This window comes from Equus caballus, chromosome 28 (genome assembly GCF_041296265.1).
Source record: "Equus caballus isolate H_3958 breed thoroughbred chromosome 28, TB-T2T, whole genome shotgun sequence".
Taxonomy (NCBI): Eukaryota; Metazoa; Chordata; class Mammalia; order Perissodactyla; family Equidae; genus Equus; species Equus caballus.
This window is the reverse complement of record NC_091711.1, coordinates 5,592,156-5,616,555: the sequence shown is the minus strand read 5'-3', so window position 1 is coordinate 5,616,555 and position 24,400 is coordinate 5,592,156.

Genomic DNA, 24,400 nt, shown 5'->3' with positions numbered 1-24,400 from the left:
GTACCACACAAAGTCAGAGATGCCATGTGGAGGATTACACACCATGTCACAGACACCAGTGGATGTGTTACACATGAAGTCAGACATACCACATTGAGTGTTACACACGAAATCAGAGACAAGAAGGGGAGTGATACACATAGAGTCAGAAATTCAACGTGGCGTCTTACACACGAAGTCCACTACACCAAGGGGAATGTGACACACGAAGTCAGAGATGCCATTGGGAGTTTGACACATGAAGTCAGAGACGCCAGGCAGATTGGGATACTGGAAGTCAAAGATGTAACGGTGAGTGTTACACTCAAAGTCAGAGAATCCATGGGTAGTGTAACACACTAAATCAGAGATGTCAATTGAAGTGTTCCACAAATGATCAGAGACACCAGAGGGAGTGTTACAAACGGAATCAGAGATCCAGGCAAAGTGTTACACACTATGTCGGAGAGGCCAAATGGAGTGTTACACACGAAGTCAGAGACTCCATAGAGACTGTGACAGGCAAAATCAGAGATGCCAGGGGGAGTGTAACGCATGAAGTCAAAGACACCAATGGGAGTGTTATGCACAAAGTCAGATACACTAGTGGTTTCTGTAAAAACACGAAGTCAGAGACAGTAGAGCCGCATGGTACACATGATTTCAGAGACACCAAGGGGGTATTTAATGCATCAAGTCAGAGACATCAGTGGGAGTGTTACACACAAAGTCAGAAATAACAGGGGAAGATTTATGCAGGAAGTCAGAGTCGCCATGGGGAGTTTGACACATGATATCAGAGAGGACAGGTCATGTGTGACACTCGAAGTCAGAGATATCATTGGGAATATTACTCACAAAGTAAGAGAAGCCAGTGAGAATGTTATACAAGAGGTCAGAGTCACCACTGGCAGTCTTACATACAAAGTTATAGACAGCAGGCGTAGTGTGACCCACAAACTCAGAGACACAAAATAGAGTGTGACACATGAAGTCAGAGATGCCATGGGGTCAATTACACACAAATTCATACACACCAGGTGGATTGTGATGCATGAAGTAGGGGATGCCATGTGGAGTGTGACACACGAAATCAGAGATGCAACATGGAGTTTGCACGCAAAGTCAGATATCTCAGGGAGAGTATGACTCACAAAGTCACAGATCCCAGAGGAAGTGTGAACCATGAAGTCAGAGCTGTCAGGTGTAGTTTTACACATTAACTCAGAGACACAATGTGAATTCTTACACACAAATTGGGAGACACCAGGGGTGTATGACACACGAAGTAAGAGATGCCAGGAGGAGTCTGACACTCAAAGTCAGAGACAACAGGTCGACTGTTACCCTCAAAGTCATAGATGCAACAGGGGATGTTACACACAAATTCAGAGCTACAATGGGGAGAGTTATACATGAAATCATAGACACCAGTGGGAATGAAACACACAAAGCTATACACGGAAATGTCAGTGTGACACACGAGCTCAGAGACACAAGGGGGAGTGTGACACTCAAAGTCAGAGACACCACTGGGTGTGTTAACACGAAGTTAGAAATGCCAAGAGGTGAGTCAAAAACGAAGTTAGGGATGCCAGGTTGGGTGTGACAAACGAAGTCAGAGCCTCCACATGGAGTGTTACACACAAAGTCAAGAGTGGCTAGCGGCCATGTGAAATAAGAAGTTAAAGACACCAGGGGGAGTGTGATACATGATTTCAGGGATTCCAGGCACAGTGTGATGCACGAATTCAGAGATGAAACAGGCAGTGATGCACATGAAGTCCAATACACCAGTGGGAGGGGACACACAAAGTTAGTGACACCAGGTGGATTGTGACAAGAAGTCAGAGACACCACGGTGAGTGAAGCACATGAAATCAAAGATGCTACATGCAGTATTACACACAAAGTCCATGACATCAGGCGGAGAGTGACACTCGAAGTCAGAGAGGTCAGGTGGAATGTTACACAAGAAGAGACACCACGGGGGAGAGTTATGAAGGAAGAGATGTCAGGTGTAGTGTTACACTCAAAGTCTGAGTGACCGGGAGAGTGTGATACAGGAAGTCAGAAACATCAGGGATAGTGTTACACAGGAAGTCAGAGACACTAGGATGTGTGTGACAGATGAATTCGTAGACGACATCAGCAGTGTGACACACGAAGTCAGAGACCACAGGTGAAGGGTGATACATAAAGTCAAAGACGCCATAGGGAGTGTGACACAGGATATCAGAGATGCCGGGTGGAGTGTTACACAGGAAGTCAGAGATGATGTTAAGTTTGTTACACACAAAGTCCTAGATGACAGGTGGCATGGGACACAAGAAATCAGAGATGCCTGGGGAAGTGTTACTCATGGAGTCAGAAACACCATGTTCTGTGTTACACACATGACTCCCGGGAAATTGTGACACATGAATTCAGGGAAGACAGGGGAAGTGTAGCACACGAAGTCAGAGATGACAGGTCGAGTGTGACCCTCGAGGTCAGAGATGCCATAAGGAATGTTACACACAAATTCAGAGACACCAGTGGGACTGTTAACATAAAGTTATAGACAGCAGGGACAGTGTGATGTACGAACTCAGAGACAGAATGGTGAGTTTCACATATGAAGTCAGAGACACAAGAAGTCAGAAATGCCATGGGTAGTGTGACCAAAAAAGTCATGGATGCCAGGTATCATCTCAACCACAGATAACAGGTTGAGTGTTATGCATGATGACAGAGAAATTGGGGCTGTGACACATGAACTCAGAGACACGATGTGGAGTGCAAGGCATGAAGTCAGAAATGATAGATGGAGTGTTATGTTCACTCCATGCACAGGCTACAGGGAGAGTGTTACATGCAAATCAGAGACACATGGTCAAGAGTTACCCAGGAGGTCAGAGATGTCACAGAGCGTTACACCCAAAGTCAGAGAGGATGGGTTGAGTGTGATATTCAAAGTCAGAGAACAAGGGAAGTGTGACATATGAAGTCAGAGATGCCACGGAGACTGTTGCACACGAAGTCAGAGACAACATGTGGAGTGTTAAACATGAAGTCCGTGATGCCAGGGAGAGAGTGACACATGTAATTGGAGATGCCAGGAAATGTGCTAAACACGAAGTAAAAGACACCAGGGTGTTACACAAGAAGTCAGAAATGACAGATTTAGTGTTACACATGAAGAAATGGCATGAGGAGTGATACACACGAAGTTAGAGACACCAGGGAAGTGTCACATATGATGTAGGAGAAGAGTTGGGGAGTGATATGCACAAATTCAGGGATGACAGGGGAAGCGTGAAACACGAAGTCAGGGACAGCAAGTATAGTGTGACACACGAAGTCAGACAGGGCACATCAAACGTTATACAAAATGTCAAAAATGACAGGGGGAGTGTGGCACATGAAGTCACAGATGCCAGAGGTCTGTGACACATGAGGTCAGAGATGCCAGAGGGATTGTGACACAGAAATTCATAGACAACTGTTGGAGTGTTGCAGACCAAGTTAGATATGCCAGAGGGAGTGTTACACACAGGCTTGAAAACACATGGGTGATTGTTACACATAAAGTCTGAGTTGTGATACACAAAGTCAGAAACACCAGGGTTAGTGTTACAAAGGAAGCCAGAGACACCAGAGTGTGTGTGACCCACATAGAGATGGCACCGGCCCTGTGACACACAAAGTTAGAGACACAAGGGGAAGTGTGACACATGAAGTCAGAGCCACCATGGTGAGTCTTTCTATCAAAGTCAGATATGCCAGGTGAAGTGTTACGAAATCAAAGATGCCACATAAACTGTTACACACGAATTCAGAACACAAGTGGGATTATGTTACACAAAATTCATGATGCCAGTGGGAGTGTGGCACACAAAGTAAAACCTGATATGTACATGATACTCTTGAAGTGACAGATGCCAGGGGGAGATTGACATACGATATCAGAGCTGCCAGGTTGAGCATTACACAAGAAGTCCAAGATGCCATGAGGCAGTGTTAAATGGAAAGGCAGAAAATGCTATGTAAAGTGTTACACATGAAGTCAGAGACACCAGGGGGAGTATACTACACATAGTGAGAGATGCCATGTGGAGTGTTACACATGGTGTCACAGACACCAGGGGGAGTGTTACACAAGAAGTCAGAGATTCCAAGGGGAGTGTTATACAGAGTCGGAGACAACAGGTAGTGTGTGACACATGATATCAGAGAAGATAGGGGGATTGTGATACACTAAGTCAGTGATTTGAGGGGGGATGTTACACATGAAGTCAATGACACCATGGGTTTAGTAATGCATGAATGCAGAGATGACATGGGGATTGTGGCACATGATTTAGAGAGGCCATGGGGATGTTTTACGCATAAAAACAATGATAACTTGGGGAGTGTTACACACCAAGTCAGAGATGATGGAGGAGTGTGAAACACAAAGTCAGAGCCTACGGGTGGAGTGTTAAATACAAAGTTAGAGACACCAGTGGATGTGTTATACACAAAATCAGAGATGGCATGGGGAGTCTTACACACGAAGTTATAGACAACAGGGGAATGTAATGCACATACTCAGAGACACAAATTTGATTGTGACTAACGAAGTCACAGATGTCATGGGGTGATTTACAAATGAAGTCATACATGATGAATGTGGTACTTGAAGTCTGGAATGCCAGGTGGAGTCTTCCACATGAATTCTGTGACACCAGACTTAGAGTGACACATGAAGTCACAGATGCCATGAGGATCGTGACACACAAAGTCAGAGACACCAGGTCGAGTTTCGCACACATCAGAGATGCCAGGGGGAGTGTGACACATGAAGTCAGAGATGCCACAGGGTGTGTTACACACAATGTCTGAGACGCCATGGGGGTGTGACACATGAACTCAGAGATGCCTTGTGGACTGTTACACATTCAGTGTGAGACACCAGGGGAAGTCTCACACACGAAGTCAGAAACATGAGGGATAGTGTTATATAGGAAGTCAGAGGCAGCAGGGTGTTTGTGACAGTAGAAGTCATAGACCCCACGGGACGTGTGACACATGAAGACAGAGATGACAGGTGGATTATCAGACAGGAAGTCAGAGACAAGAAGTGATGTGTTATACATGAAGACATACATGCCAAGAGGAGTGTTACATGCAAACAGACTCCACGTGGAGTGTTACACATGAAGTAAGAAATACAAAGTGGATTGTGACACGATACAGAGATGCCACTGGTAGTGTTACAAATGAAATAATAGATGGCAGGGAAGTGTGATGCACATACTCAGAGAAACAAGGGGGAGTGTGACATATGTCACAGATGCCAGGAGCAGTGTGACTGATGAAGTCAGAGGCACCAGAGGGAGTGTGACAGAGGAAGTCATAGACGCCACTTGGAGTTTTACACACAACATAAGAGTTGCAAAGGGGAGTGTTACATATGAACACAGAGACTCAAGGAGGATTGTTACACATGAATCTGAGACCCCAGGGGGGGTGTGACACATGACGTCAGAAACACGAGGGGTTGTGTTATATGGGAAGTGAGAGAGAACAGGGAGTGTGTGACACACGTATCAGAGACACCATGTGGAACTTTTACAAAGTCCAAGACACCAGGGTGTGTTACACAGGAAATCAGAGATGAGAAGACAAGTGGCATACTAGAAGTCAGAGGCACCAGGAGGAGTGTTACACATGAAGTCAGTGATGCCAAATGGAATGTTACACAGGAATTTAAAGACACTATGGGGGAATGTTACACACAAAGTTAGAGATGACAGGAGGTTGTGACAGAGAAAGTTAGAGAAGCTTCTGTCAATGTTACACACTGTCAGAGATGCAAGGGGTGTGTGACACACAAAGTCACAAATGACAGGTCTAGTGTGTCCTTTGAAGATAGGGGCCATGGGGAATTTTACACACAATGTCAGAGATGCCAGAGGGAGTGTTATACACGAAAACAGAGCTGCCTGTGGGAGTGTTAAAGACCAAGTTGTACATGGCAGAAGGGAGCGTGAGGCAGGAACTTGAAGTTAAAAGTGGGAGTGTGATACATGAAGTCAGAGAAGTCACCTGGTGTGTTATACATGAAGTCAGAAATGCCATGAGGAGTATGATACAGGAAGATAGGGGTGCCAGGCAGAGTATGACACACAAAGTTAGAGATGCCATGGTGACTGTTAGACACGAACTCTGAGCTGCCATGGGGAGTGTGACAAACGAAGTCAAAGACATCTTCATAAGTATAACGCACAAAGTGAAAGATACCAGAGGGGAGTGTGACACATGATCAAAGATGACAGAGGGAGTGTGACACATGAAGTCAGAGAGGCCACGTGGAGTGCTACACACAAAGTCATAGATGCCTCAGGAATATTATACCAGAAGTCAGAGATGCCATGAGGAGTGTTACAAACTCAGAGATGTCAGTTGGAGCATCTCTGCTCCAGGTAGAGATGCCAGAGATAGGGTGATGAATGAAGTCAGAGACACAAGGGGGGAGAGTCTCACCCGAAATCAGAGACAACAGGGAGACTGTTACACACTAAACCAGAGAAGCCATGGAAGAGTGTTACCCACGAAGTCAAAGACACCATGGGGAGCGTTGCATAGGAGGTCAGAGGTGCCACAGGGAGTGACACACGAAGTCAGAGATGAAAGGTGGAGCATGACACATGAAGTCAAAGACTCTAGAGGAAGTGTCAAGAAGTCAGAGATGCTAGGGCGAGTGTTACACACAAATTCAGAGATGCCTGTGGGATTGTGAAACACGAAGTTACAGATGCCAGGGGTTATTGTGACACAGGAAGTTAGAGAAGCCATGGTGAAAGTTAAAGACACAGCCAGAGGTGCTAGGAGTTGTGTCTTTCATGAAGTGAGAAATGACAGGTCAAGTATGACCCTCGAAGTCAAAAGCCATGGGGAATGCTACACACATTAGCAATGCCAGCAGGAGTGTTATACATGAAGTCAGAGATGCCAAGGGAAGTGTGACCCACGAAATCAGAGATGCCAGTGTGAGTGTTACACAAGTAACAAGTTGAGTGTTACACAAGTCCAAGACTGCACAGGGGATTGTTACACTCAAAGTTACAAAGGCCATGTTGAGTGTTACACATGAAGAGAGAGACACCAGGGAGTGTTTACCAAATGAATTCCGAGATGCCCTGTGGAGAGTTTCACAAACTGTCAGAGACACCAGGGTGATTGTTACACATGAAGTCAGAGAGGGCATGTGGAGTGTCACCCATGATGTCAGAGACTCCAGGGAGACTGTGAAAAGCAAAGTCAGTGACACTGGGGTGAGTATTACACACAAAGTCATAGATGTCAATGGAGAGCATTTCACATGAAGTCAGAGATGCCAGGTGGTGTGAGCACACAAAGTCAGAAAAACCAGGGTGATTGTTATGCAGGAAGTCAGAGATGCTGTGGGGAGTGTCAGAGATGACAGGTCCTGGGTGACACTTGAAGTCATAGAGGTCATGGGAAATGTTACACCTGAAATCAGAGATGCCAGGGGAAGCGTTATACATGATGTCCGAGACACCAGTGGGAGTGTTGCACATGAAGTTATAGATGGCAGGAGGAGGGTGATGCATGAAGTCAGAGACACTAAAGGGAGTGTGACACACAAAGTCAGAGATTCCACAATGTGTGTTACACAAATGCTAGTGGGAGTGTGATACATGAAGTCAGGGATGCCAGGCTGAGTGTGACACATGGAGTCAGAGAAGGCATGGGTATGTGTCACAAAGGAAGTCAGTGAGATCAGTGTAAGTGTTATGCAAGAAGTGCAAATATTACACATGACATCAGGAACACTGAGGGAAATGTGATGCACATGACGTCAGAGATGACAGAGCGAGTGTGATACATGGAGTCAGAGATGCCAGGCGGAATTTTACGCATGAAGTCACAGACACCAGGGGGCATATTACAAACAAATTCAGAGACAACAGGGGGAGTGTTACACACCAAGTCAGCAACAACAGGGTTTATGTGACACAGAAATTTAGTGAAGCCAGCAGGCATGAGACACTATGTCAGAGAGGCCGGGAGGGTGTTATTGATGAATTCAAAGATGACACAGAGGAGTGTCACTCATAAAGTCAAAGACATGAGTGAAGTGTTACACATGACTTCAGAGTGATGAGTGACAATGTCAGACACGAAGTCAAAGACGTAAGTGGGAGTATTACACATGAAATATGAGCTGCCATGGGGAGTGTTACACACGATGTCAGATGCTAGAGGGCATGTGACACACAAAGTCAGGGATGCCAGAGTGAGTGTTACAAACAAAATCAGAGATGCAATGGGGAGTATTTCAAAGTCAGACACACCACTGGGAGTTTTACACACAATTTCAGACATGCTCGTGGGAGTGTGGCACATGAAGTCAGACATGACAGGTGGAGTGTTACTCATGAAGTGAGAGACACAATGGGGGAGTGTTATGCACAAAATAAAACACACCACAGGAAATGCTACACAGGAAGTCAGAGAGACCTGAGAGAGTGTTAGAGATGAAGTCAGAGGACCCATAGGGAGTATGACACGTGAAGTCAGACTGCAGGGAAAGTGTGACACGAAGTCAGAGGAGCCATGGGGAGTGCTACACATGAAGGCAGAAAGGCCAGGGGAAGTGTGACACTAAGAAATAGAGATGCCAGGCAGATTGTGACACATTAATTCAGAGACACCATGGTGAGTGTTACATAGGAAGTCAGAGACAATGGGGGAGTGTGACAGATGAAGTTAGAGATGCTAGGGGGAGTGTGACACATGAAGTAACAACAGGTGAATGAGATGACAGGTGAAGTGTTATGCAAGAAAGCAGAGATGACATTGGGAGTATGACAAAGGAAGTAGGAGATGGCATGTGTCATGTAATACATGAAGACAGATGACATGGGGAGTGTTACACATGAAGTCACATACACCAGGGGGATTGCTACACACGAAGTCAGAAATGCCAAGGGGAATGTCAGACATGACATCTGAGACAAAAAGGTGACTATTACCCACGACCTCAAAGAGGCAAGGGGGATTGTGACCCATGAAGTCACAGATGACAGGGGGAGTGTGACACACGATTTCAGAGATGTCACGGGGGAGTGTTATGCATGAAGCCAAAGACATGAGAGGGAGTGTTACACATGAAGTCAAAGATGCCATGGGGAGTGTTGCAAAAGAAGTCAATGACACAAGGTGTATAGTTACACATGAAGTTGGAGATGACAGGAGGATTGTGTCACACAATGTCAGAGACAACTGTGGGAGTGAGACACAGGAAGTGAGAGACACCACATGGAGTGTACCACACAAAGTCAGAGAAAACAGAGGGAGAGTTACTCACAAAGTCAGAGATGCCATGGGAGAATATTAGGCATGAAATTAGACAAATCAGGAAGAATGTTAGACACGAAGTCAGAGAGACCAGGGGGAGTGTTATGCATGAAATCAGAGATGGCTAAGGTGCATGTTATGAATGAAGTCAGAGACACCACAGGGAGTATGACACATGAATTCAAAGATGACAGCTAGAGTGTGACATGATGTTAGAGACGACAAGGAGAGTGTTACACACGAACTCAGAGACCACGGGAAGTATTATAGAGATATTTAGAGATGGCACAGTGTATTGTTAAGCATGCAGTCAAATAAAACAGGCAGAGGGTTACACACCAAGTCAGAGATGACAGGGGGAGCATGATACACAAATTCAGAGATTCCACAGGGTAGCGTTACACACGAAGTACACCAGTGGATACTAGTCGGAATATTACACAAGAAGTCAGAGACAATAGGGTATGGGTTACACATGATGTCAGAGGTGGCACAGTGAGTGTTACACACGAATGCAGAGAAGCCAGGTGGAGTGTTACACACAATGTCAGAGAGGCCATGCGGAGCGTTACAAATGAAGTCAAAATCACCAAAGGTAGGGTAACTGTTGAAGTCAGAGAGGATAGGGGCTGTGTCACATAAGCTCAAAGACAGCATGCATAGTGTGACACATGAAGTCAGACACAGCATGGGGAATGTTAGTCATGAATTCAGAGACACCATGGGGAATGTTATTGGCAAAGTCAAAGACCCCAAGGGGGAGTGTTACGTATGAAGTCAGAGATGATATAGGTGTTGTTATGCACGAAGTAAGAGACACCAGAGGTGTGTTAGCACGATGTCACAAATGACAAGCTGAGAGTGACACACAAACTGAAAGACGACAGGTGCAGTGTGCACATGGAGTCAGACATGGCATTGGGACAGTTACTTATGAAGTCAGAGATGCTAGGGGTAATGTGAAACATGAATTAAGAGATGCCATGGGGAGTGTTACACATGAAGTGAAAGACACCAGGGGTAGTATTATAAATGAAGTCAAAGACACTAGGGGTAATGTGACACAAAATCAAAGACACTACATGGGAGTGTTACCCAGGAAATCCAAGATACCAGAGGGAGTGTCACACACACGAAGTCAGACACACCATGTGAGTGTTACACAAGAAGACAGAAACATCATGGGGAGTGTTACACAAGAAGTCTGAGATGACAGTGTGAGTGTGACACACGAAGTGAGAGATGACAGGGGGAGTGCTGCACCGTTAGTCAGAGACACTATGGTGACTGTTACACAGAAAGTCAGCAATGACAGGTGAAGTGTGAAACACAAAGTCACAGACAGCTGGGGGACTGTTACACACAAAATCAAAGCCACCAGGTTTAGTGTTATGCATGAAGTCAAAGACACCACATGAAGCATTACCCAAGAAATCAGAGACATCACAGAGGAGTGTTACACACAAGATAAGAGATGCATCAGGGAGCGTTACTCATGAAATCAGACGTCATGGGAGAGTGTTGTGCACACAGTCAAAGATACCAGGTGGAGTATTACACACGAAGACAGAGATGCCAGGTGGACTGTGACACAACAAGTCACAGATTCGAGGAGGTATGTTACAAAGTCACAGACCCCAGGGGGAGTGTTACACACAATGTCAGAGATGCCAAGGAGAGTGTTACAGACAAAGTCAGAGACAACAGTGGGAGTGTTACTCAGGAAGTAAGAGATGTGACAGGGTGTATTACACACTATGTCAGAGACCATGGGGAGTGTGACACATGATGTCAGAGATGACAGGGAAAGTGTTACACACGAGGTCAGAAATGACAGGGTAACTGTAACATGTGAAGTAAGAGATGACGGGGGAGTGTTACACATGATGTCAGAGATGGCAGGGCGTGTGTTACACACAAAGTCGTAGATGACAGGTGAAGTGTAAAACACGAAGACACAGATGCCATGGGGGAGTGGTTCATACGAATTCAGAAATGACATGAGTGTGGCAGACAGTGTCAGAGATGCCACAGGTAACGTTAAACATGAAGTCACAATCACCAGGGGAGCTGTGACACAAGAAGTCAAAGACAATAGGTGAAGTGTTATACACAATGTCAGAGACGACTGGGGAGTGTTATGCACTAATTCACAGACGCCAAGTGCAGTGTTACTCACAAAACTCAGAAACGCCATGGGGGTGTGTTACACATGATGTCAGACACATCACATGCAGTGTTACCCACGAAGTCATAGCTGACAGGGGGAGTGTTACACAAAAAGTCAAGGACACCAGGAGGAGTGTTACACACCACATCAGAGATTACAGAGGGAGTTTTACACAGGAATTCAGAGACACCAGGGGGAGAGTTACACATGAAATTGGAGATGGAATGGGAGAGTTACATACGACTTCAGAGAAGCCACAGAGTGTGTGACATATGATGTTGGAGACCTCACGTTGAAGGGTTACACACAAACTCAGACATGACAAGAGGAGTGTTATGCACAAAGTCAGAGACACAAGGTTTAGTGTTACACATGAAGTCAGAGACCCCAGGGGGAGTATTAGACACAATGTCAATGACATATGTGGAAGTGTGACACGTGAAGTCAGAGATGCCAAGTGGAATGTTACACACGAAGCTACAGAAATCAAGAGAAGTGTTACAAAGTCCGAGATGCCAGGGGGAGTGTTACACATTATGTCAGAGATGAAACGTGAAGTGTTACAAATTCACATACACCATGGGGGAGTGTTACGCATGATGTCAAAGACAACTGTCAGAGTGTTACACATGAAGTCAGACACAAAATGTGAGTGTTACACAGGAAGTCAGAGATGCCACTGGGTGTGTAATACATAAAATTAGAGTTTCCAGTGGGAGTGTGACATAGGAAGTCACAGAAACCACGGATGAGTGTTGGCACGATTCACAGACACCAGGGGGAATCTTATGCACAACATCAGACATGCCAGGTGGTGTGTTACACACAATATGTTAAAGAGCAGGTGTTGTGTGATGCACAAACAGAGACAAAAGTGTGAGTGTCACATTCAAAGTCAGAGACTCCACTGGGTGTGTTACACATGAGGTCAGAAACATCAGGATGAGTGTAATACACTAAGTCAGGGATGCAAGTTGGAGTGTTACAAATGAAGTCCGAGATGCCATGAGGAGTGTTACACACTGTCAGAGATGCTACAGGGGAGTGTTACACATGAAGTCAAAGACAACATAGGGAGTGTTACACAGAAATTCTGAGACAGCAGGGGGAGTGTTACACATGATATCATAGACACCTTGATGAATGGTACACACTAAGCCACAGATGCTATGATGCTGAATACGAAGTCAGAGATGCCTGGTAGAGTGTTACACAAGAAGTCTGACACCAGTGGAGCTGTTACAAATTATGTCAAAGACACAAGCAGGGTTGTTACAGACGAAGTCAAAGACACCAGGTGGAGTCATACACATTCAGTCAATAAACCCAGTGGGGGAGTGACACACAAAGTCAGAGATGCCATGGGAGAGTTTTACACAGAAAGTCAAAGACACTGGGGGGACATGTTATACACAAAGTCAGAGATGCCAGGGGGTGTTTGATGCACAATGTCAGGGGCTGCGAGGCATATTGTGACACATGAAGTCAGAAACGGCATATGGAGAGTTATACAGGACTTAGAGATTCCGGGGGAGTGTTACACATTAAGTCAGTGATGCCATAAAAAGTGTTAAACACAAAGTCAGAGACATCGGGGCAGTGTGATTCACAGAGTTGTAGACGCCCAGCATAGTATGACCCAGGAGTCAGAGATGCCATTGGGAGTGTTACACACGAATTGAAAGGTGCTAGGGGCAAGTGACACATGAAGTCACAAAAGCCCATGGGATTGTGACACGCAAAATTACACAGGCCACAGGGATGTGACATGTGAAGTCAGAGATGCCACATGGAGTGTTACACTTGAAATCAGAGACAACAGTGGGAGGGAGACACCTGAAGTCAGCAATGACAGGGATAGTGTGACACACAGTCACACATGCCAAGGGGGAGTGCAAAACCATGTGCTGGCCACACCTGAACCAAGTGCCAGCCATGCCTGAACCACGTACAGGCCACGCCTGAACCACATGTAAGCCACGTCTGAACCACATACTGGGCATGCCTGAACCACATGCCAGCCACTCCTGAACCACATTATGCCCAGGCCTGAACTACATTTCAGCCACACGTAAACTACGTGCCAGTGACGTGTGAACCACGTGCCGCTCATGCCTGAACCATGTGCCATCCATGCCTGAACCACGTGTCATCCACACCAGGACAATGTGTCATCCACTCCTGAAGCATGTTTTGGCCACGCATAAAGCACGTGCCAGCCATGTGTGAACCACATGCCACCCAGGCCTGAACCACATGCCTTAAATGCCTAAACCATGTTCTGGAATTACCTGAACAATGTTTTGGCCTCACCTGATCCACGTGCATGCAACACCTGAACCACATGCTGACCACGCCTGAACCATGTGCCAGCCATGCCTGTAGCATGTGCTGGCCATGCCTGAACCACATGACAGACAAGCTTTGGCCATGTTTTGGACATGCCTGACCCATGTGCTGGCAACACCTGAACTACATTTTGGCCACATCTGAACCGTGTACCAGCCACACCAGACCAACGTGCTGGTCAGGCCTGAAACAGGTTTTGGCCATGCCTGAACCACCTTTTGGCCATGCATGAAACAAATGCCAGGCAAATGTGAGCCAGGTGCTAAGCATGCATGAACCACGTGCCACCCAGGCCTGAATCACGTACCTTACATGCCTAAACCATGTTCCAGTGTTACCTGAACAATGTTTCAACCTCATCTGATTCACATGCCTGCCACGCCTGAACCACGTTTTGGGCACGCATAAACCATGTGCCAGCAACACATGAACCATGTGCCACACGTGCCTGAGCCAAATGCCACCCACACCTGAAACACATGCCATCCACGCCTGAACCATGTTTCGGATATGCCTGAACCACGTTTAGTTCAAACCTGAGACATGCTACGTTCACGCTTGTATCACATGCCAGACATGCATGAACCAAATGCCAGCTATGTCTGAAACACATGTCGGCCATGCTTGACCCATGTGCTTGCCACACATAAGCCACGTGTAAGTCAAACCAAACATTACCCACATTTTGGCCACACCTGAACCACATTTCTGCCATGCCTGAACCATGTTTTGGCCAGTCCTCCACCGCATTTTGGCCATTGGTGGACCACAGTTTGGCAATGCAAGAACCATGTGACAGCCACGCATGTACCACATATCAGCCATGGGTGAGCCATGTGCCAGTCACACGTGAACCATGTGCCAGCCACACCTGAAACATGTGCCACCTACACCTGAAATACATGCCACCCATGCCTGACCCATGTGTCACACATGCCTGAACAATGTGCGAGCCATGCATGAACCACCTTCCTGCCAGGACTGAGCCATGTGTTGGCCATACCTGAACCACGTGCCATACACACCTGAACCTCATGCCTTACATACCTAAACCAGGTGGCCATCATGCCTGAACCACGTTCCGGCCATGCCTGAAGCATGTGCCGACCAGACCTGAACCAAGTTTCAGACACAACTGAACTACATTTTGGATACACTGGAACCATGCTATGGCCATGCATGTACGACGTGCCAGACATACCTCAACCAGACTTTGTACACGACTGAACTACATGCAACCTCACCTGAAACATGAGCCTCCATGAATGAACCACATGTCGGCCAAGACTGAAGAACACGTCAGCCATGCCTGAAGCACATTTTGTACATGCCTGAACCACGTTTTGGTCACGCCTGAATCACGTTACGGCCACACCTGAATCACGTGCCAGACACGCCTGAACCTTCTTTCAGATATGTCTGAACCACGACTTGGGCATGCCTTAACGACGTTTTGGCAATGCTGCAACCACATTTTGAATAGGCATGAAGAACGAGCTGGGAACACCTGAACCACATGCCGGCAATGCATGAACCACATGCCAGCCATATGTGAACAACATGCCAGCCACACATGAACCACGTCTTACATACCTGAACCACGTGACAGCCACGCCTGAAACATGTGCTGACCACGGCTGAACCACACACCAGCCATGCTTGAAATACATGCCAACCACCCATGAAACACTTATCACCCATGCCTGAACCACAGTACTTCCACCCCTGAACCACTTGCCTTCCATGCCTGAACCACATGCTGGCCACACCTGATCCACCAATGAGCCACACCTGAACATGTGCCAGCCATGCCTCAACCACATTTCAGACATGCCTGAATCATGTGGTGGCCACGCATGAACCACTTGTCACAAATGCCTCAAACACAGTTTGGTCATGACTGAACGACGTTCCTTACACACTGGAAGCACATGACTTAAACACCTGAACCATGTACCAGCCGTGCCTGAAACACGTGTCATCGATGCTGGAACCATCTTAAAGCTAGAACTGGATCACGTTATGGCCACACCTGAAACCACGTGCTAGACACGCCTGAACCAAGTTACTGACACAGCTTAACCAAGCATTGTCACACCTGAGTTGCACGCCTGGCATGTCTTAACCACAGGCCAGGCACGTGTGAACCATGACCCAGCCACGGCTAAACCACATGTCATCCACTCTGAGCAATGTGGCATCCACACCTGAACCACGTGCCTTACACACCCGAAACACATGCTGGTCATGCCTGAAACAGGTGCCCATGCCTGAAACGGGTGCTGCTCATGCCTGCACAAAGTGTCGGCACACGTGAACCACGTGCCAGATGTGCCTGAACAATGTGCCAACCAGTCCTGTACAACATGACGCCCAATCAGGAATCACGTACCGCCCATGCCTCAACCATGTGCCAGCAAGGCCTAATTCGTGTTCCACCATGCCTGAGACATGTGTATGCCATGCCTGAACCACTTGCCTTACACACCTGAATGACTTACTGGCCATGCCTGAACCACACGCTGCCCACGCCTGAGACAGGATCAAGCCACACCTGCCCATGTGCGGGCCATGCATCAACCACGTTTTGGACATGCCTTAACCACGATTCAGACACACCTGACCCACGTGCCAGCCACACATGAAACACATGCTGGCCATGCGTGAACCACATGCCAGCCACTCCTGAATCACGTGACATCCACGCCTGGACCATGTTTCAGCCACCCAGGAATCACTTTATGGCCAATCCAAAACCATGTGCCGGCCAGGCTGGATCCATGTTTCAGCCACGCATGAACCAAATGCAAGACATGCAAGAAACACAAGCCAGCCACGTGGGAACCATGTGCCAGCCCTGCCTGAACCACATTTCTGCCACGCCTGAACTAGGTTGAAGCTCTCCCTGAACCACATGCCTTACACCCCTGAAACACGTACCCTACATGCCTGTACCATGTACGAGTTGCAGCTGAAACACGTGTCTGCCATACCTGAACCACGTTACTTCCACGCCTGAACCACGTTATGGCCGTGCGTGCACCACATGCCACACACACCTGAACCACATTTCTGACATGACGGAACCATGTTCTTCCCACACCTGAACCATGTGCCAGCCATGCCTGAACCACAATACAGACACTCCTGAATCACGTTTCATTCACGTCTGTACCACATTCGGCCGTGCATGAACAAAATGCCAGACATGCCCGAAACACGTCCTGTACAAGTCTGAAGCAAATTTTGGACGTATCTGAACAATGTGCCAGGCACATCGAATCACATTTCAGCCATGGCTGAACCATGTGCCAGCCATGTCAGATCAATGTGCCGGCAAGCCTGAAACACGTTTTGGCCACACTTGAACCATGTTACAGCCACACACTCACCACGTTATTGCCACGCCCGACCCACGTGACAGACACGCCTCAACCAAGTTTCTGACATGCCTGAACTACGGATGGTAACACCTGAATTATGTTCTGGACACGACTCAACCACGTGCCAAACACACCAGAACCACATGCCGGCCATGACCCAACCACATTCTGACCATACCACAACCATGTTTGAGACACTCCAGCATCACATTTGGTTCATGCCTTTACCATGTTTCCACCATGCCTGAAACACACGCCAGCCACGCCTGAATGAAATACTGGCAAAGATTTAACCACGTGCTGGCCATATCTCAACCATGTTTGGGACACTCCAGCATCACTTTTCGTTCATGCCAGGACCACGTTGTGGGCTTGCCTGGACCTTGTGCCAGCCATGCCTGACCCACATTCCAGCAAATCCAGAACTATGTCCTGACCACGTCTGAAACACATGCCAGCAACACCTGACCCACAAGCTGGCCACACCAGACCCAAGTCCCGGCTATAAGTGAACCACGTGCAAGACACACAGGAACCACATGCCAGTCACTTAGGCAACACATGAAAGCAACCTGTGAACAACGTGCCAGCCACACATGAACCATGTCTTACATACCTGAGCCACGTGCCAGCCACGCCTGAAACACGTGCTGACCACGGCTGAACCACACACCAGCCATGCTTGAAATACATGCCAACCACCCATGAAACACTTGTCACCCATGCCTGAACCACGGTACTTCCACCCCTGAACCACTTGCCTTCCATGCCTGAACCACATGCTGGCCACACCTGATCCACCAATGAGCCACACCTGAACATGTGCCAGCCATGCCTCAACCTCATTTCAGACATGCCTGAATCATGTGGTGGTCGCACATGAACCACGTGTCACCAATGCCTCAACCACAGTTTGGTCATGACTGAACGACGTTCCTTACACACTGGAACCACATGCCTTACACACCTGAACCGTGTGCTGGCCGTGCCTGAAACACGTGTCATCGATGCTGGAACCATCTTAAAGCTAGAACTGGATCACGTTATGGCCACACCTGAAACCACGTGCTAGACACGGCTGAACCAAGTTACTGACACAGCTTAACCAAGTATTGTCACCCCTGAGTCCCACGCCTGGCATGCCTTAACCACAGGCCAGGCACATGTGAACCACGACCCAGCCATGGCTGAACCACATGTCATCCACTCTGAGCAATGTGGCATCCACACCTGAACCACGTGCCTTACACACCCGAAACACATGCTGGCCATGCCTGAAACAGGTGCTGCCCTTGCCTGTGCAACGTGTCGGCACATGTGAACCACGTGCCAGACGTGCCTGAACCAAGAGCCGACCAGTCCTGTACCACACGCCGGCCACTCCTGAATCACGTACTGCCCATGCCTCAACCGTGTGCCAGCAAAGCCTAATTCGTGTTCCACCATGCCTGAACCATGCGTATGCCATGCCTGAACCACTTGCCTTACACACCTGAATGACTTACTGGCCATGCCTGAACCACACGCTGCCCACTCCTGAGCCAGGATCCAGCCACACCTGCCCATGTGCGGGCCATGCATCAACCACGTTTTGGACATGCCTGAACCACGATTCAGACACACCTGACCCACGTGCCAGCCACACATGAAACACATGCTGGCCATGCGTGAACCACATGCAGGCACTCCTGAATCACGTGACATCCACGCCTGGACCATGTTTCAGCCACCCAGGAATCACTTTATAGCCAAGCCAAAACCATGTGCCAGCCAGTCCAGATCCATGTTTCAGCCACACATGAACCAAATGCAAGACATGCAAGAAACACAAGCCAGCCACGTGGGAACCATGTGCCAGCCCTGCCTGAACCACCTGTCACCCACGCCTGGACCAGGTTGAAGCTCTCCCTGAACCACATGCCTTACACCCCTGAAACACATACCCTACATGCCTGTACCATGTACGAGTTGCAGCTGAAACACGTGTCTGCCACACCTGAACCACGTTACTTCCACGCCTGAACCACGTTATGGCCGTGCGTGCCCCACAGGCCACACATACTTGAACCACCTTTCTGACATGACGGAACCATGTTCTTCCCACACCTGAACCCTGTGCCAGCCATGCCTGAACCACAATACAGACACTCCTGAATCACGTTTCATTCACGTCTGTACCACATTTGGCCATGCATGAACATCATGCCTGATGCCCAGTATCCATGTCTGATGGAAATGTGATCACGCAGGAGTCACATGCCCTACATGAGTGGCTCCCACGTGACTACAGGTTGCTGAAACGTGGCTCCCACATACTCACTCATGGCTGCCATGTGGCTCACGCATGGCTCAGCTGTCTTTCATCCGTGGCTCCCCTGTGGTTCATGCGTGGTTTAAGCATGGAACTTGTGTGTTTTACAGGTTCTTCAGATGTGGTTCAAGGGTGTCTCCCATATGGTTCCTGCATGGCTCATACATGGTTCAGCTGGAAGTGAGGCGTGGATCTCACACGACTCGTCTGGGTCACATATGGTTGAGGACACTCTCACAAGTGGTTCAGGCATATCTCAGCCATGGCTCACACGTGACGCAGGTGTGCCAAAGAACTGGCTCCCATGTGGCTGACACATGATACAGGTTTGGTCATGCATGGCTCACACATGGTTCAGGTGTGGCTCATGCATGTCTGTGGTGTTGGTCAGGCACGGCCCACATGTGTTTTTGGCATGGGTGGCACGTGGTTCAGGCATGGCAGGCATGTTGTGCCAGTGTGGCTGACACATGCTTCAAGTGAGTCTGACCTGTGGTTCAAGTGTGACTGGCACTTGGTTCAGGCCTGGCTGGCACGTGACTTGGCGCGGCTGAGCCTTGACACAGGCGTGGTTCACACGTTGTTCAAGCGTGGCTGACACATGACTCAGGTGAGGTGGACATGTGGCACAGGCGTGCCTGACATGTCACGCAGGTGTGGTTCACACATGGTTCATGCATGGCCTTCGTGTGGTTCAGGGGTGGCTAGTGCATGGTGCACGCATGGGTGGCAGGTTCAGGCCTGGCTGAAATGTGACTCCGGTATGTGTGAAACAGGACTCCGGTGTGGCTGACACTTGACTCAGGCATTCATCGCCCAGTATCCATGTGTGACGGAAATGTGATCACGCAGGAGTCACATGCCGTACATGGGTGGCTCCCACATGACTACAGGTTGCTCAAACGTGGCTCCCACCTACTCAGTCATGGCTGCCACGTGGCTCACGCATGGCTCAACTGTGTTTCATGGGTCGCTCCCCTGTGGTTCATGCGTGGTTCAAGCATGGAACATGTGTGTTTCACCAGTTCTTCAGATGTGGTTCAAGGGTGTCTCCCACGTGGTTCCTGCATCGCTCACACATGGTTCTGGTGTAATTCAGGCGTGGATCTTACACCACTCGTCTGGGGCACATATGGTTGAGGACACTCTCACACGTGGTTCAGGCATACCTCAGCCATGGCTCACACATGACGCAGGCGTGCCACAGAACTGGCTCCCCTGTGGCTGACACATGATACAGGGTTTGGTCACGCATGGCTCACACATGGTTCAGGTGTGGCTCGTGCATGTCTGTGGTGTTGGTCAAGCTTGACTCCCATGTGTTTTTGGCATGGGTGGCACGTGGTTCAGGCATGGCAGGCAAGTTGTGCCAGTGTGGCTGACGCATGCTTCGAGTGAGGCTGACCTGTGGTTCAAGTGTGACTGGCACTTGGTTCAGGATGGGCTGGCACATGACATTGGCACGGCTGAGACGTGACTCAGGCGTGGGTCACACCTCATGCAGACGTGGCTGTCACATGACCCAGGTGAGGCGGCCACGTGACACAGGTGTGAGTGACATGTCACCTGGGTGTGGTTCACACATGGCTCTGGCATGGCACCGTGTGGTTCAGGGGTGGCTGGTGCAGGGTTCATGCATGGGTGGCAGGTGGTTCAGGCGTGGCTGTCATGTGACTCAGACATGTCTGAAACATGACTCTGGTGTGGCTCACACATGTCTCAAGCATGGCTGACAGGTGACTCAGGCATGCATCGCACAGGACCCATGTGTGGCCAAAATGTGTTTACGCGTTTGTGACATGCTGTACAGGTGTGGATCCCACGTGACTCAGAGGTTGCTGAAACGTGGCTCCTGCATACTCAGTCATGCCTGGCACGTGGCTCACGCATGGCTCATCTGTGTTTCATATGTGGCTCCCCTGCGGTTCATGTGCGGTTCAAGCATCGATCATGTGTGTTTCACAGGTGGTTCAGATGTGCTTCAAGGGTGTTTCACATGTGGTTCCTGCATGGCTCACACATGGTTCAGGTGTAATTCAGGCGTGGCTCACGCATAAGTCGTCTGGGTCACAAATGGTAGAGGACACTTTCACACGTGGTTCCGGCATACCTCAGCCATGGCTCACACGTGATGCAGGCTTGCCACAGCACTGGCTCCCACGTATCTGACACATGATTCAGGCTTTTGGCATGCTTGGCTCACACATGGCTCAGGAGTGACTCATGCATGGCTGTAGTGTTGCTCAGGCATGGTTCACATGTGTTTGTGGCATGGTTGGCACGTGGTTCAGTCATGGCAGGCAAGTTGTGCCAGTGTGGCTGACACATGCTTCAAGTGAGGCTGACCTGTGGTTCAAGTGTGACTGGCACTCAGTTCAGGCCGGGCTGGCACGTGACTTCGGCACGGCTGAGGCTTGACTCAGGCGTGGCTCACAGGTTATTCAGGCGTGGCTGAGACATCACTCAGGTGAGGCGGCCACGTGACAGAGGCATGAGTGACTTGTCACTCTGGTGTCATTCACACTTCCTTCATGCACGGCCTTCATGTAGTTCAGGGGTGGCTGGTGCAGGGTTCAGGCATGGGTGGCAGGTGGTTCAGGCGTGGCTGACATGTGACTCAGGCATGTGTGAAACATGACTCCAGTGTGATCCACACATGTCTCATGCATGGCTGAAACGTGACTCAGGCATTCATTGCAAAAGATCCATGTGTGGCAGTCATTTGGTCATGCGTGTGTGACATGCCATACAGGTGTGGCTCCCACGTGACTCACAGGTTGCTGAAACATGGCTCCCGCATACTCAGTCATGGCTGGCACGTGGCTCAAGCATGCCTCAGCTGTTTTTCATCTGTGGCTCCCCTGCACTTCATGTTCAGTTCAATCATCCATCATGTGTGTTTCACAGGTGGTTCAGATGTGCTTCAGGGTGTCTCACATGTGGTTCATGTATGGCTCACACATGATTTGGGTGTAATTCAGGCGTGGCTCACACACGACACGTATGGGTCACATGTGGTAGAGGACACATTCACACTGGTTTCAGGCATAGCTCAGCCATTGCTCACACATGATGCAGGCGTGACACAGCACTGGCTCCCATGTGGCTGACACATGATTCAGGCTTTTGTCACACATGGCTCACACATGGCTCAGGTGTGGCTCATGCACGGCTGAGGTGCTGCTAAAGCCTGGCTCACATGTGTTTGTGGCATGTTTGGCACGTGGTTCTGGCATGGCAGGCAAGTTGTGCCAGTGTGGCTGACACGTGCTTCAAGTGAGGCTGACCTGTGGTTCAAGTGTGACAGGTACTTGGTTCAGACCTAGCTGGCACGTGACTTTGGCACTGCTGCAACCACCTTCATGGGCACTGCATCCTATGTCACAACATACTGCATCCACCTTGTGGAACACTGCAACTACTGCATGGGAACTGCATCCACATTCAGGGAATTGTAGGGGGCACTGCAACCACTGCAGCATCGCTGTATCCACATTCATTCGCCTTGCATCCTCCATCACAACAACCTGCATCCACATTGTGGGACACTGAATCCACTGCATGACTACTGCATCCACATTCCCGGAGAATGCGGGGGACATTGCAAACACTGGAGGGACACTGCATACAGCTGAAGGGGCACTGCAGGTGCACTGCAAACACTGCAGGCTCACTGCATCCACCTTCGTGGGCAATACATCCTCCATCAAAACATACTGCATCCATCTTGTTGGAAACTGCATCCACTGCAAGCGCACTGCATCAAAATTCAGGCACAATGCAGGAGGCACTGCAACCACCGCAGGGAAACTGCAGCAAGCTGAAGTGGCAGTGCAGGTACACTGCAATCACTGCAGGCTTACAACATCCACGTTCATCGGCACTGCATCCTTGGTTGCAACATACTGCATCCACCTTGTGGGACACTGCAACTACTGCATGGGAGCTGCATCCACATTCAGGGAACTGTAGCAGCCTCAGCAACCACTGCAGGATCACCGCATCCACCTTCATCGGCACTGCATCCTCTGTCACGAGACACTGCATCCACATTTGGGACACTGCACCCACTGCATGACTACCACAACCACATTCCAGGACAATGCCGGGGGAACTGTAACCACTGCAGTTCACACTGCATCTACCTTCATGGGCACTGCATCATCGGTCATAACATGCTGCATCCACCTTGGGTCACACTGCAGTCGCTGCATGGGCACTGCATCCACATTCAGGGACACAGAAGTGGCCCCTGCAGCCACTGCATTTACACTGCATCCAGCTGATGTGGAAATGCAGGCGTACTGCAATCAGTGCAGGATCACTGCATGCTTCTTCAGGGGCACTGCATCCTCCATCATAACATACTGCATCCACCTTGGGGGCCACTGCATCTGCTGCATGGGCAGTGCATCCACATTCAGGTTAACTGCAGGGTCCACTGCAACCACTGCAGGATCACTGCATCCACCTACATGGGCAATGCATCTTCTGTCCCAACATTCTGCATACACCTTGGGTTATTCTGTATCCAATGCATGGGCTCTGCATCCACATTCAGGGCCAATGCAGGGGGCACTGCAACCACTGCAGGGACACTGCATTCACCTTCGTGGGCACTGTGTCCTCCGTCACAACATACTGCATCCACCTTGTGGGACACTGCATGCCCTGCATGGGCACTGCATCCACATTCAGGAAAACTGTAGGGGGCACTGCAAGCACTGAAGATTCACCACATCCACCTTCATGGGCACTGCATCCTCCGACAAAACATACTGCATCCACCGTTGTGAGACACTGCATCCACTGCATGACCACTGAATCCATATTACAGAATAATGCTGGGGGCACTGC